The sequence below is a fragment of the Rhipicephalus microplus genome, chromosome 7 (assembly GCF_043290135.1).
Source record: "Rhipicephalus microplus isolate Deutch F79 chromosome 7, USDA_Rmic, whole genome shotgun sequence".
In the NCBI taxonomy this organism is placed as follows: Eukaryota; Metazoa; Arthropoda; class Arachnida; order Ixodida; family Ixodidae; genus Rhipicephalus; species Rhipicephalus microplus.
In genome coordinates, this window is record NC_134706.1 from 151,056,176 (window position 1) to 151,071,925 (window position 15,750).

At 40.7% G+C, this 15,750-nt stretch overlaps 1 long non-coding RNA gene across 1 annotated transcript; it reads left to right on the top strand.

The window, feature by feature from the left end:
• The first annotated feature begins 530 nt into the window (after nt 1-530).
• On the top strand, nt 531-9,234 carry LOC142767104 (uncharacterized). Its single transcript, XR_012884754.1, has 3 exons — nt 531-766; nt 3,707-3,823; nt 8,007-9,234. It is a non-coding gene; the product is annotated as an uncharacterized LOC142767104 (long non-coding RNA).
• Nucleotides 9,235-15,750: the final 6,516 nt, after the last annotated feature.

The following is a 15,750-nucleotide window of genomic DNA, read 5'->3' on the forward strand; positions in this document are numbered from 1 at the left end:
AGTAGCTCTATCGCTTGATGACAAATCGAGCGCGGGGTGCGACGCTATTGCGCCCGACCATGCCTCGCGTAGCGGCGACATCAGCTGATTGCGCCGGCCGGCTTGCTTTGATTTGCTTCAGAGCAAAGAAATGACATGCCTTGTAAGATTGCGTACTGCACTATGTCAAAAGGTTAATGCTTTTTAGTCATCCTATGATTCAATGAGAATTCATAACTCTTATATGACTACTATAGAGCTTTGCGTCGGCGACACGCACCGAACGTAAAACCGCACTACGTCTGTCGTAGAAGCAGTAGGAGGCTGTCGTCTGCTAGAACGAAAGCAAAACAAAGACCTGCAAAAATATGTATAAGTTGTAACTTGTATTTTGAATATTCGTTTATCACTACTAAAGTTATTTTGCCAGATAACAAACATTTTTTTTTCAGTTATAGCAGCGACAGATGTTTTTTTTTTTATTTTCCTCACACAGATATCCAAGTCAAATCCATTCACAGCTAAATCCACATGTTGTTTGTCTTCTTTGTTTCCGTGGGCATGCCGTTTCGATGCGAAAGCACGAAATGTTAAATTTACGCAAGGAAGCGCCGTTCCTCGTTCGTGTGATGTGCTAAGATTGCGCCCTATTCCCGCGGTTGTTCGAGTGCGGATCAAGTGCGAGTCGTCCAAGGAATCGGTGGGTTGTGCGGGCGCTCGAAGGACTCCGAGTTGACGGCTGACGCCTGTGGTCGCTTCCCTCAGGACAGTGTGAAAGAAACTAAAGGTAAGGGGGATGCTTTTTTATGCAGACTAAGTATGCCACTCAGTGCAAGTGTGTGTTGCCGCACTCGAACGAGGCGTCGTGAAACGGCAACCTTACGCGCCTTTGCGAGTGCGGTTGCCGATTCGCTTTGAAAACGCTAACGCCAACAGAGCCATGGCGCATCGGCGCGGCCTTACTGGAGCTGATTCGCGACAACTGCGGCAACATACATGTGTATGGTGATCGATTTTTTCATCAGTGCAATGTAGTGAGGAGGATGCACACGGCGCTTGCTACGTTGTTGATTAAACGAAGCCTGCGGCGTCATTTGATGCAAAGCAGCATTTTCTTCACGTTCGCGGGCGATACGATTTGTAACTTGGCTCAATTCACCTAGCCAACCGCCTAAGTGGGTTGATAAGCATACGTTCACAGTAGAGCGTTATTCTACCCCTAAACAGTGGCGTATGCTTGTTAAAAGATATAATGTGTGTGTCTAATGTCGAGAGAGAGGTGTTCGTGCAATCTATAGGTGTACCTGCAAGACGCCTTTGCTTGTAACTAATATTGTACCGGCCAGCACCTACATTGTACGACTGACTTTGAAGAAAACTTGGATGCACAATGTGAGATTTTGTAATCTGCCAGAGTTGCTTTTTATAAAATAATACATTGCCAGCATGTTCAAAATAAGTTTCGCGGCTGTGTGGCAGGGGTGCGGTTATCACGCTGTTGTGTAATTGCTGATGCAAGCACTTATAGGTTTGATGCGTTAATATTTCTCATCTAACTCATCAGGTGTTTGGCTGTTTCAGCACAAGCAAGGCAAAGAGAGAAGGAAGGCGGGTAATGACAGGACCAGTGCCGACTTTTGTTTGCAGGAGAATACACATGTTGGTGTATTTATTATGACAGCCTTTCTGTGTTGCTTTTTTGTCCAATTTATGCAACGACACAGTTGTCAGCAATATGAGAGAGAACACTGAAATTAGCTTTTAAAGATCATGATGACTAAATGCCTAGTAATTCACAGCACAAAGTAAGAACAAAAGACATCAGTATGATCAATGTGGGACGAGTACAGTCTTGCATCTAAAAAATGTATTGTGCAAAATGTTGCCTAAGTAAAAAACCTCTCGATATTTGCAAATAGTGTGATGTCACTTCTAGCACCGTGGCAGCCATTCCCTCCCTCTGTGCAAGGGCTGGTTGCCAAGGAAGTTGTTGGTGACGTTCCTGATAGACCACTGATATGTATGCGATTCTAAACCTGTAGCCTAATACATACGTAATCTTTTGTGCAGTTACATCTCTGCATCTGACACCTACAACTTATTTGCATATTGACACATCTCCCTTAGGACCTAACACACAAACTTGTAGTGTGCATTGTCACTTCATGAATATCGAGCGGTAAAGGTACTGAGTATATGTTAAACAAGAATCTCTGCTTATTACATGAAGACATATGAGGCCTTCGATAAAACGAGTTATTCCTTTATTGGGCTTGCGTACTCATCGGGGCGATTCATACATGCAGCTTCAGCAAATGGTATCTTCCAGCCCGGTGACCATGCAATATTTTTCTGCACACAGCGCAAACACTGAGCTGTACCCACTCGCAGATGGTCGCGTCAAGTGCATATTTACCTTGACTAAAATGTCCAGTCAAGTTTTTTCAACGACCAGTCCCTGCCACGAGTGCTAACGTCTTCGCAAACAAGACACACTGTTATTGACACTGCACACATCACGCACAATATTCTCAGTTGAACCGATATTCTCAATACCTTTCAATGCACTCTACATGCCGCAATCAACAGTGCACAATTTTGAAGACTGTGCCGCTGTTCCTCACACAGGTCACCACGTGTGTTCGCTTCTTCAATATAAACAGACAGCGTGGCAAATATTTTGCCACACAGCTAGATGTTTGCTGACACATACTACAGCTAGTGTCGACATTGTAACGTGAAGTGTAAGCTTTGAAAAATTAAAACTTGCCCCAAACACCGCACGACTGTACCTGGCTGAGCCACCAGCGGGAGCGTTTTTCCAGCCACACCTTGTACGTGTGCCAGTGACATCATGCTGTGACGTACCTCGGTAGGAGCCAATCGCTGCATACTTCATGTGAATGAGGATCCTGTTAGAGAAAGCAGGCATTGTTGATTTCGTAACTTCTTCATTTCCAACTGGACCTTCATTTACACGAGTTGTCTGACTGATATTCAGGCGAACTTTTTTTTTCCCTTTTTTGTGAGCTCAGTAGTAGTAGTAGTAGTAGTAGTAGTAGTAGTACTTGTGCAATAAATTATACAGTTGGCAGTCTATGCTTGCCCCATACTGTTCTTACTGCTGTTTCTCGTTACTTTGCACTGTTCATTACTGCTCACCTACAGAAACTAGCCTAGCTTGCCGCTGTTTTGGACAAGATGCAGCTGGCAAGTGTGATAGTGTTCATAACTCGAAATGCTCAAGCAAAAACTATCGTTTCACATTCAGTTAGTTGCATTCATATCAGTACATAATAAGTAATCATTGATTAAACATGTATCCGTGTTCTTTCACATAATGCTCACAACTTTTATATCAAATAGAATAATGTTTATAAAAAACATGGGTTTTAGCTAAACTTCATGCTGTTTTCTTGATTAGCTGACAAAACGCTATTGCATGCTTACTTGCCATGAATTGGATTTTGTTTGAAATACATTGCAACTCTTCCCCGGACTGCCAGTACACTTCACATTGGGGAACATTATTAACCATGGATTGATTATTATTTAAGAACGGAAAGAAAGAAGCGGCAGGCCGGGATACTTACTTGATATTGGAATCTGTTTTGCTACCCAGCGCATTATCATGCAAACTTCCTATAGAGTGGTTATGCGTCTTGCATGTGTTTCTGTAAGCCAAGAACTTTGGGTAGAACCATATTTGTCTTACAAATGGTTGCAGGACTGTGGAGGCTGTAGGGCTGCTTAGCAAATATGAATGGTGGAATCCCTGGACATGTGTTCAACCATGCTGCATCAGCTGCTTGGTGTTTTCACGGCATCTTTACAGATGTGTTGGGTGAGTAAAGCAAGCAGATTTCAACACAGGGAAAAGTATATGGTAGCACCTCTTGTGCGTGCCTTACATCCCAAGTATATCAAATATTTATCCTGCACCTTGTGGCCTGTAATTTTTAAAGAGACACTTCTATTTGCTTTATATTTGAGTCTTGATGCTTCGACAGCAATGTATTTGTGTTTGACAGCAAGTGTTCTTGAACAAATAACTGATCTCAATAATGACAAAACACCCTTCATACTTGGTCCTTAGCATAAGCTTGCACATATTTATAGCAGATTCATTTGTTCATTTTTTGCTGTGATGATAATCGGCAAGTAGCAAAGGCAAGTTCAGATTGGAGTGGTCGGCGACGTCTGTTTAGGCTGTACCATATTGCTTTGTGACCAGAGTTACTTGTGGCCACATATACAATGAAGCCATATGACGTGCATTCTAAATGAGATTATCATATCACATTTCACCGCATCTTAGTATTTGTCAAACAAATGCAGATATCTTTAGCTTGCCACTATAAAGGGATCCTAAACCAACACAGGGTTGAAATTTAGTCGTGGTGTTACAGCTGTGTATGACTCTGCAATGTATGCATAGCCGTGATAATTTTTCTATATGTTGTTGCACTAGTAATGTTACACACATTGGACGATACAAAAGAGGTCCTCGCTTATTTCGCTTTTTTTAGCTATGCTTCTTTCTTGTCTCTTCTTGCCATGTGCTCCTCCTCACTGTGCAAGGAGCAAGAATAGTGGCCACACAAACACGTATTTAAAAAAATGTTGTAAGGTGAGCACTGAGGGGCTGAACACTTTCAAAAGGCTCAAAGAGGTAAAGGTATTGTTTCTAGCTACTTTTTGGGCACCCATAGCTAGTTGTGCTGCTGCAGTTGTCATTGTTGATCAGGACACTAATCTGAAGTAGTTGCACACATTTGCTTGAAATGTTAAAAAACTAATTGGATGTGGTTTGGCACCCTTTATTGCAGTTACATACAGAACTAGGTTTCAATGCGTATGCAAAATCTGTTCACTGTAAATCAATGCTAATGATATCTGAAATTCAGGATTTATTCACTGAAAAGCTCAGGAAAAGGCTAAGTGGTTGCCCCTTGAACGTGAAGGCGATACCCTTCTTCTAAAAGGTCAATAGACAGTCTAGTAGTCTCGATATTACATGCACTATAAAATATTCTGGTGTGGTGCTCTTCATGCATGTTATAATGAGCGGGGTTTTTAATAGAACTGTTGTCACTTTGCCCTGCATTGCTGAAATTGTTCACATAGTTATAATACATGAATCACTTTATGCCTTTTGATTTGATGCAAATGGTTTGCTTACCCAGTCGGTATAACTTGATTTGGATAAAATCATAAATGCTCTGAAATTTTTTTTACTATACAGCAGGTTTATTTTTAAAATACGTGACCATAGATGTGAATGCAGTTGGTGGTGGGCTTGATTAATGCTTAACTATCACCACTCTAACTACACCTGCTACAGTGCATAGTCAGACCGTTGTGGTAGCTCAGTGGTTAGAGCATCGAACGCGTTATTCGAAGACAGTGCATAGTGTGACAAAAATAATGGTACTTAACATTACTGGCAGCATACACTTTTATGTCTCAAAATGTGTTAGAAAGCCTGGTTAAAATGTGTGTACGTTTTTCTTTCACTCCAACTAAATATTCTGGTCTACTCAAAGCAGCTTCCGCTCTTTTGAGGTCCTCAAACTATTAGGTGTTCAAAAGAAGTATCAATGCCATATCCTTTCTTTGTCAGCCTACTCACCACTCTAATAATGAAAATTACCTGACAAAATTACCCACGAAAATATAGGAATGTTATAAAAAGTAATGTCAATTCAATTGTCAAAAAATGTCAACCCATTAGTAACTTGCCGCCAAGTTACGTTTTCGTTCACTTTTCTTTTCACAATTTTGTTAAAGTTATTTTTGATAACATCACCTATAGTTTGTTTGGCATCATTGTCTGCTAGTTCTCATTATGATGTGTTCAATAAAGACAACGAACCCTTAAATTTATAGTTTCCTCCACTCATGAATCTGAAACATTGAATCTCAGTAACCTTAGCGGTGTGTGACTTGTTTTTTTGATCAGTTGTGCGTGTGTTCAAGTACATGCATTTAGGTGGGAGGGCGAACCATTGCCACCTCCTGTGACTAGCAGATTTTCTGAGAACTAACAGATGAATAATGCTGCCAAAGAAGTATAGGGATATTGGAAGTATTCGTAATGCCATTGCCAGTAGGCAAAAAAAGGTGTCCCACACTTGCCATAATGGTAACAGGCAGCGCTGACTGACTCTTCCCTGATTAAATGCACATATATACCGTGCAAAATGGAAGAGGGATAGCCACAATGGTAGCTCAGTTGATCGAGCATCAGACACGATATTCGAAGGTCGTAGGCTCGGTGCCTGTCCAGGGCAAGTTATCTTTTTCCTTCTACTTTTCTTTCTTCCCAATTACAACACTTCTATTCTTGTTGCAGATTTTCTGGTGTTTGCTAAATACGGTACCTTAAACCTGAAGAGACGAACAAAATGTGCCAGTGTACGAGTTAGCTCTTGTAGTGATTACAAGATATGTTTTGAAGAATAAATCATTCTGCCACTTGCCTAAAGATTGGCTACAGGACACGGTGCTGGATGCACTTTGTTAATTTTGAATCGAGATATCTTCAATTCTATTTTTATAAATACATGAGCTACACATGACGGCGTAACACACGTTAATGCCACAAAAAGTATGCAGCGAGCGATGTTATAAATGCGAGATCGCACAAGGATATTGTGTAAACTGCACCCTCAACGAGAATGTACAGGAAGCACAGGGTGCAGAAGTCATTCCTTCTGCCCATCTTTTTCAAGTGCGAGCTGTTTTCACCTCGTTCTGACCAACTAACTAGATTGAAATGTGTTGTTAGAGTGTAAAAAGATGCTCCACGGGAAACCAGGTTTGCCTCAAACTCTGTGTGTGTCTTTCAACCTATATGGTGCCTGGTTCAAGAGTTCATGCAGACCAGATCGTGTAAAACAGGACACCCAGTTAACATAATAACATCGCTTAAAGCAATAGGCAGTTAATGGGACCGAATATCAATTTTTATAGTAGCTGTTTTTTTCTGCAATAGAAAGCTTATGGGTCTGAGCGTACAATCATGCAGTGAAAGAAGAGAAATTTCGGGACTTGTTTTTTTTTTGTGGACATGGCTTTCATGAGTACATTTAATGGTAACAAAGAAAGTGCTGGAAAATTTTAAGAATTTTCGGGTCTCTTACTGCTATGAAGTGTCACACAACACAGGCAGCAAAAGTGGGAGGTCAGCATAACAGCTTTATATGTTTGTGATTGCAGTTTGCTGCGAAAGCATGCATTTCATGTGCATGTGAAGTGCACATATTTCGCACTGTTTGCCACGATGACAGTGCTGCCTTTTGAGGGTTGGCTCCTCTGCGTAGGCAGCACAGATTAATGTTGGCACAGGTAATACGGATATATGCTGTAACTTTGACCGCTAATCTTTTTGCATGTTAAAGCATCAAATAATTTGCAGTAAACAAACATGCTGCATGACATACTGACTTTTAGGCTTTATAAGCGCAATCTTAAAAGGAAATGCCACTCAAGTTGCAAAAAGAATAAAGTTCAATTCACATTTTTTTATTTCCACTTCCAATCACACATTCTGGTGACTTGTTATTCTCTTTAATGAAGAAATCCTAATTGAAATTTTTAGCTGAATGGGTTGGTACTGATGTTGAATTTTGTGCACTGCTCATGAGTAGAACGATAGATTCATGCCCTACCCTTCAGAACTGCCTGAAATTGATCAGGCAATTTTTGCATATTTTTAGTATCGTTGAACGATCAGTGTCAGCTTAAGCTATGCCATGAAAGCGGCCCACAGCGTCCAGCTAATGTTGTTTTCGTGTGCAACTGTACTTGTGGTTGTGCTGAGTGACCTTTCTTTATATACACTACATAACAAACTTACTCCTATAGAGTCAAGTGCATCTTCGGATCGATTGTAAATGTTTTCATACGCGAGGCCTTAAGTTTTATAAGAAGTTCTTCAGTGTGCCACGAGGAAATGTGGGTTCAGCAAAAATTTGTATATCATTATATACAACTCCTAAAGCCTCGTCTACAACTTTGTGCAGGTTGACCTTGAACAGAAAACGAGGAGTGGCAGTAGCCCCCAGAAAAGAGCAAGCACCCTCCAAGCTCCCCAAGCTCTCTTCGACAGGAACAGCAAAGTCACTGTGTGGCATTGAAAATCATTGCAAGGAGTGCCTTATCAGGACACTGTGCTGCTCTTTCATCGCAGAACACGAAGTTAACCACTCCAGAGGAACTTCACGCTGTGTATTGCGAGTGCGTCAGTGGTTTTGTTTTGTCCAGCCAGCAGTCAAGAAATCATGTGTCAGATTCAGCCGGGATGGCTAGAGGGAGTCGGGCCGGCATGTTTGGACATTTTTCTAACCAAGTAGTGCCAATTTTCGCACTGGTCCTGTTGGAGTTACTGCCACAAATGACAGAAGCTTCGTCGCCTCTCTAAATGTACAGTTGTGTCGGGGAAGATTAGCTGTATTAGTTTTTTCTATAACTGATAGCTGCCAACATTCTTCATTGTGCAAGTGTTTTGTTCCTCACTTATGGGTGTAAAGCCCTCTACAGAAAAAATGCAACACGTCTACTTACAGAAGGCCCCAAGGCCCTACTTGTAGGTTTTTTCGGCTTGTATGATAAGCACCTCATTTGGGTGTACATGAACATATTATAAACATGTACAGCAAGAACTTTGGGTGGCTGGTCATTTTGTCAGTATCATGTTTCTCGCAATATTCTTAAGCATGTTGTGCATTACATTGTCAATCTGGTTGATGTGCATAGAAGACATTACGCAGTTTCAGGCTACTTCAAGCCCTGTTAGTATAAAAAGCCAGGAAGCAAGCTATCAATAATTTTTTAACACAGTTGCTTAATCTGATGAATGATACATCACTAAACTTTCGTGCGTATTCATCAATGTAGGCTCGTCTTAGTGTTATCCAAAATGAAGATGCGAGTTGACAGATAGAAGCATCTAGTCAGGTAATCAGGGTGAACAGCAGAAGTGCTTCAGACAGGCTGGCCAATGTTGCGATAGGAGGACCTATTTTTTAGAAGTCACCATGTCATCCTTAGCGTGTTAGTTTATATGGGGTTAGTAATGACATCATCTTTTGGTGTAGGCGTGTGTGCCTGTTGGAAATGTTTGTCTGAAAAAAAACCTATGACGCAGAAGAGTGCAGCCCTTGCTTCCTTTCAAGTTAGGTTGCGATGATACAAAGTGTTCTCCTGTCGGAGGTTGGGGATAAGAGAAGCAAAAAAAGGAAAAAAAAGAAAGAAAAGGGGGAGGCAAAGTCAAAGTAGTTTGCTACACTGCTCCTACTTTGCATCTCCCCTTTTCTTCTTTTTTTCCTTTATTTTCTTTTTTCATCTTTTTTGTTACAAGTGCATTGTCCCATCTAGTGCATGAATCAATGACACATGGCTTTGCTGTAGCAAAGATGCCTATGTGGTGTTGGATTGAACAGTGCATTGTACTTCATTCAGTTAATTACAGGCTGATCAGTCTTGCAATAAGCGCTTCCTGTCTATCACCACACATGATCAAATGAAAAGTTTGCGCTTGGCTCTTAGTATACTGGTATATAGCTTGTGTCTTGGACTACTCAAACTGAATGTTATTTTGCTGCTGTTTATGGTAATGAATTTATCCAACATGAAAATATCTTGCCTTGTGAACCTTGTCAGACCTGCCTTTCTTTTTCTTTCCTATGCAGGCATTGTATGTAAGGAAGGCAGTAACAGAGAGGTGATAGCTTGAGCTTCGGAAGAATAAATGCTGGCAGTGAGGCAATTCCACATCAAACATCCCAGCCATTTTGCCAACCATCCTGAATGTGTTTTGAAAAAAAATATTGTGCTCGTTTACTGTATTGAAAACAGCAAAACTCTAAAATTTATCGCAGAGAACAAAATATTAGGCCACCTTGGTGCCTTCTGTACTTCCCAGGATGTCGTCTGGGTGTTGTTTGTAAAAAGTAAAAAGAATTATTTCAAAAATACTGCCTCTTCTACACCAAATTTGGTCTAGGCATTAAGTAAAGGTGATTGTGTGTAGTACATGAAGCTCAGTAATATTAGTGCGATTTTTTGCCACATCAAAAGCAAGGAAACTGTTCCCTATATAAGGCAAGTTATATGATTACACTTTGTTTTAAAGAATAAATTAATTTTTGAAGTTTCCTAATGATGGCTGTTTTCTGCATTTGATATACGACAGCTTCCGTTCCGAAGTTCCCCATGGTCCTCAATAGGAGACTTCAAAAATCATTTTCCTCATTGAAACAAAAATTGAAATGATAACACTTGCCATATAACAAGAACTGTTTATTTGCTTTCAACTTACACATAAAAGTAATTTTCCATTAGACAAACACATAGTTCAAATTGCATCTCAATGTGGACAAAAACGATTATATAGTGATATTTTTAATCTGGACCTAACATTATTTGTTTTCGTGAAATATAACTTCTGTGGAGTGAGTATTTGTGGCTCAAACATTCATACAAAGCGCGGTATTGCCACACAAGAAATGCAAACGATAAATAGTTTGACTGAATTCTTCAAAGCCTATGTAGCGGATGATTTGCACTAATGTTACTCGGCTTCAAATACTTTAAAGAAGCACCTTTACTTAATATGTAGATCAAATTTGATATGGCAAGAAAAAGGGGTACTTTTAAATTTTTCTCACAAATAACACCCGCACGACATTCTGCGAAATTCTGAAGGTACCCACGTGACCACTACTTTTTTTCTCTTCAAAATAATTCTGCAAATAACTATTTTCAGAAGAGTAAATTACCATCATTTTTAAAACTATATATCTGTGATGGTCGCCAGGCGGTATGGTTTGGATGTTTGGTGTAGAATAGCCCAGTGGGAAAAACAACAAATGTCTGAGCATCATTTGACGCTTGGGCCATTTCGAAATCATTTGTTTGTTAGCAGCAATTCAATTAAGCCCTTGTCTTCATGCTTAGGCCCAGAAAAAAAAACACAAGTAGCCAAAGTAGTCCTAAAAGTCATGCAGTCTCGCTGTTCCAAGGTTTGTGGAGCCTAATTTAGTGCAAGCTTCACCATTTTTTAAAACTTCAGATTCAACCAACAGGTTTTGGAGGCACAGTGCATTTTCAGCTTAATTGTTTCACACCAGTTACTTAGATAAAAAGCGGCAAGTAGAGGTAAAAATACCATTTTAAAAGCATTGTAGGTAATAACAAAAAGGTCTGCTTTCTTTTTTTGTGTGGTGCTTTGCGTGAACGCTGTGGTTTTTGTGGTATTGTTCATTGTCTACTGAAAATAGGCCTTAAAAACTAACATTAGCCATGTTGAGGTCGATTTCTTGGTTATAGTCATAGTAGCCATATTAAAAATTATGACTTCAAACTTCATTGTTCTTTTGAACATTTTTTCTTGCATAATGATATTTCAGAGTCGTATTCAATTTTGTTATAAGAAAACGTGATGTCATAATAGGGCCACTTTTTGTAGAGTCATTCAGTTTTACCTTGCCTTTTACATTCCTAATAGAGCAGTTATTTTCAGTATCGGTATTCAAAATGGAATGAGCGTGCTGTATGTAGTAAGGTGTAAGCACTTACAGATAGCACATGCACCCAACGTTGCTGTTGGCAGTTTATTTCTGTTATTCTTGATTGATATGTGGGGTTTCACGTCCCAAAACCATTATATGAATATGAGAGACGCCGTAGTGGAGAGTTCTGGAAATTTCGACTACTTAGGTTGCTTTAACGTGCACCCAAATCTGAGCACACGTGCCTACAGCATTTCTGCCTCCATCGGAAATGCAGCCGGGATTCGATACCGCGACCTGCGGGTCAGCAGCCGAATTTCTGTTACTCTTGCTCCCCTATTTCTATGCAGTTCGGTTATAGTTGTCTGGCTTGCACAGATTTTTAATGGCACCTGCCTGATCCTGCTTGCTTTCATGGTGATTTTAGCCTTCCTAATTTGCATAGGTTTACCTCTCAAAATTGTTCAAGATGCCAATTTTGTGCACAAACTGTATAGTATAAAGGCAGCAGATGTACATGCACACACTATTAAATATACATTGAGAGCTTTCACTGGTAGTTCCTAAAGCTTTACTGTGCAGGAAGCATTTAAATCTTAATTCTATAAGGACATATCAATAGATTATCTCTACCATTGAAAATCGTGACAACCTAGTTATTTTCACTGTGATAAGCATGCTGTTTTCTTTAATGTGGCAGAACGAATTTATACACTTATTTCTTCTATTATTCACGTATGCATAACATGAAGGATTGTGTGCCTTACATTTTCAGTTTCATTCTGTGTCTTATATTTCTTGTGCATGTGAACTAAGGTGCTAACATGTGTCTCTGACATTATTTGTGCCAATTATTTACATTTCCAGGTGCCTATGAAGGCCACATAAGTTCTATTGCAGTGACCTCCCAAATCTACAATGGTGCCGGAGCCTCAAGCAGCATTTCGCCGATCTCCACAAGTCGTTCATGAGATAAACACAGCGCCACACTTTCACAGTGCTATGATTATTATTTATGTTTAAAGATTTCTTTCAAAAATTGCTGTTACATTGTGTTTTGTGCCACCATCCTGTTGCTTAGGTGGAGCTTGTGAAATTATGGTGTAGTCACCTCATTTGTGTACCATCAACACTGCAATGTCGCTATTCACAGCTGAAGCATACAGACAAATAAAAAATATATTGATTATAGCAGGGCTGATGTGTATAATAATGCTTCTCTATTGCAACTAATAACTTTATAAGTTCTGTAAGTCTTGCGTAGAACACTGCATTAATGTGTTGCAATGTAACCACCATTTATGATCGCTAGCATGTCAATTTAGTAGCTTTGTAACGCATTTTAGTTAAAAGCTAATTTTGCTTCCGCAACACGACAATTAGAAAGATGCCGATGATTCAATCCCTAATCATGCATATTTAAGAAATATTGTGATTTGTACACAGTATCGCATGTACTCAAGATGTGGACGTCTATTCAATTTACACATTATATTGCTTTGCACTAGATTCGGACGTAACATGCACACATTTCAGTTTTTCTGCATGATACGTCTTTCCATTAAATGCGGAGTCCACATCATGTGTCTCCCCATAAAATGCGGAGTCCGCATCATACGTCTTTCCATGAAATGCGGAGTCCGCCTCATACGTCTTCCATATTCCAATAATTCCGTACTTGAGGTCTCCGCATCATAGGGAACGTTTCAGTAGGGATACCTTTTGGGGGTGACGCTTTTCGCTACTCTTTGTTTGTCAGAATTATAAGAGAATGGAACACTCTGCCACCAGAAAAATTCTCTATTGATTCAAGTGCTGATTTTTACATGCTTTATGAATGTTTTTATGTGTTTGACCGTGTGTACTTTACCCTCCCTGCTGTAATGCCTTATGGCGAAGCAGGTACTTATTAAATAATAAATAAATAAATAATCCTGTAATGAATAAATGCTGAAAGAAATGTTGGCTTGTACACCAGTAAAATATATTACCCATCTAGGTTCGACGTTACCAAGAAGCGATGTCGATCCTTAAGATAAACTGTGGCGCCCCCCAACAGCTCCAAAAAATGATTCCAAGAAGCCAGCCGCAATGGTACTAAAACTGACACATCCAGATTGGGACGCATCAGGAAGCTCAATGCGATCATCATGTACTTGTTATGCGAACCGCGACAGAAGCGGTCACTCGGCTCATACGAAGAGGGTTCCCGTCTCAGGCACAAAAGCCGTCGAATCCGGAGAGTGTACGTGTTCGATTCCTGTCCTGGTAACTGCATATTTTATGTTGTTATTATTATGTTTTGAACCGCAATATGATCGCGTGAACTCTGTCCTTCATATAGAAAGTAGCACATGCTGTTGGACGCATCAGCCAGTGCCAACCACCTACAGTAATGACACATTGGACCGCTTTTTTGATATCTACTTTTGTCTCTACTTGGTTCTTATAGAGATGGATTGAAGGAACGTCTGCTGCGTTCTCATCGACTACGCTTTAGTCCCTAACGCTTCTTCGAGTTCTTTGTGTCAAGATAAAGCACTTCGTTCAGGCATGTGTGAAAAATTTATATTAATATGCTCTACATGTCACCAGAAATGCTCCATGACTTCATCAGCTTACTGCCAAAAGCAGAGACGTTCGTGGGTGGGCATAAAGAGTGAAATCCATCTTTCCCGGAAGCAAAGTCGAAGCACATGGAAAGTACCCTTACCATGAACGTTACCCTTAAGCAGTACCAATAAACAAGAAGACAGAGCGCAAAAGCCCTTGGCCATCACACTTGTTTGCTTTTGGTGTACGCCGTAATAATGTATGACAGCAAGTACATGTACAAGCAGACTGTTTCATAATTGGTATTCTGTGTCTCGTCGGGTCCACGGGGATAATACGGAAAAAGCGTTTCTACGCGTAAGTCGGTCAGTAAATTTGTTTTGCTGGTATTTGGACGCCAAGTAAGGAAGTATACGACAAAGAGCAATAGCAAAGGATTCGTCTGTTTCTGATAGCATTCGAACGTGTAGTATGGCCTCGATGCGCGGTTCTTGTTTATATAAGCTTGAGGCACTTTCCATGGCTGAAGGATGGGGCATAATGGAAGATATAAGGGACTTTCCGACCAAGTGCCGGGAAAGAATGCCAAGTGTTTCGCAAAGCTCGATGCTTATTTTTTCACTCATAAAACTGGCCACGTTCTGCGATGCATAATGCCAAATCCCTTTCCTGTGACCAGAACTTTAACTGGACTCTGTAAACATTCGAAAAAGTTATAGCTAAAGGAATAAAGAAACAGGCAGTTAGGATTTCATATTGTACGAGCGTTCCAAAACTTCCCACTTGGCAGAAGGGTCCACACATATTTTTTTCCTGCCACATTTCTAAGCACGTCATGCCTCTATTAAGATATGGACTAGAAGTCAGTTCACACCAATGAACGAAAGGCAGTAGCATACATATTTCGTCTTGCGAGCGTTCACTTTCACTATAGTTGAAGCTGCACTAATGCCACAAATATGTATATCTATTTGTTAGATGCGAAGCAGCTAAAGGTCGAACTCAATCAGGTGCGTGGCATGACCACCCTTACTTTGCATAGCGTCCGCTCCTCCTTCTTTCCTCTCCAATACTATGGAGCGTCGGCTAAACTGTACAATTGAGCTAGTTAGTATTCCGGTTGGAACACAAGAGACGAGACAGCGCTGGTCTTCGTCGCTTGTGTTCGTTCGCTAAATTTTCGCGCTGAGCAATTTTTAAAAGCGTCTGCTAACCGGCGCTTGCTTCCCCTTCTCTCTCCCTCTGGGCGTTCCTACCAACGGCGATGAGACCTCCATTGCACATGCACACACATTTTTCTCTCCCTCTTCTTCTACGCTTTTCCCTGTCTCGCCTCTTAACGCCGAAGAAAGCAGTGTCTGCTGTTTAGAAAAACTTATTGTGACAGACGTCAATAACATTTCAACAGCGAGTTTCTTGATTGAAACTACTGACTGCTCGTGCTGCGCAACCATTCATGGCCGTCCATCATTACCAGATCCTGAGCTCCAAGGTCGTGTCAGTGGGAGTTCTTCTGTACGTCGTTAAACAATAAAACTTCACAGCGCGCGTGTTAACTGAAAGTGCAGTGCAGGTCTCTGTATCCAACCAAAGTATTCTGTCTTCCATTGCCCACTAGCAGTGATTGGCATGTTCCAGTAGGAAACAGCAGTGCGCCACTGCATGCTTTGCCCCTCTTGAGGCTTCTTTTCCGCGTGATGCC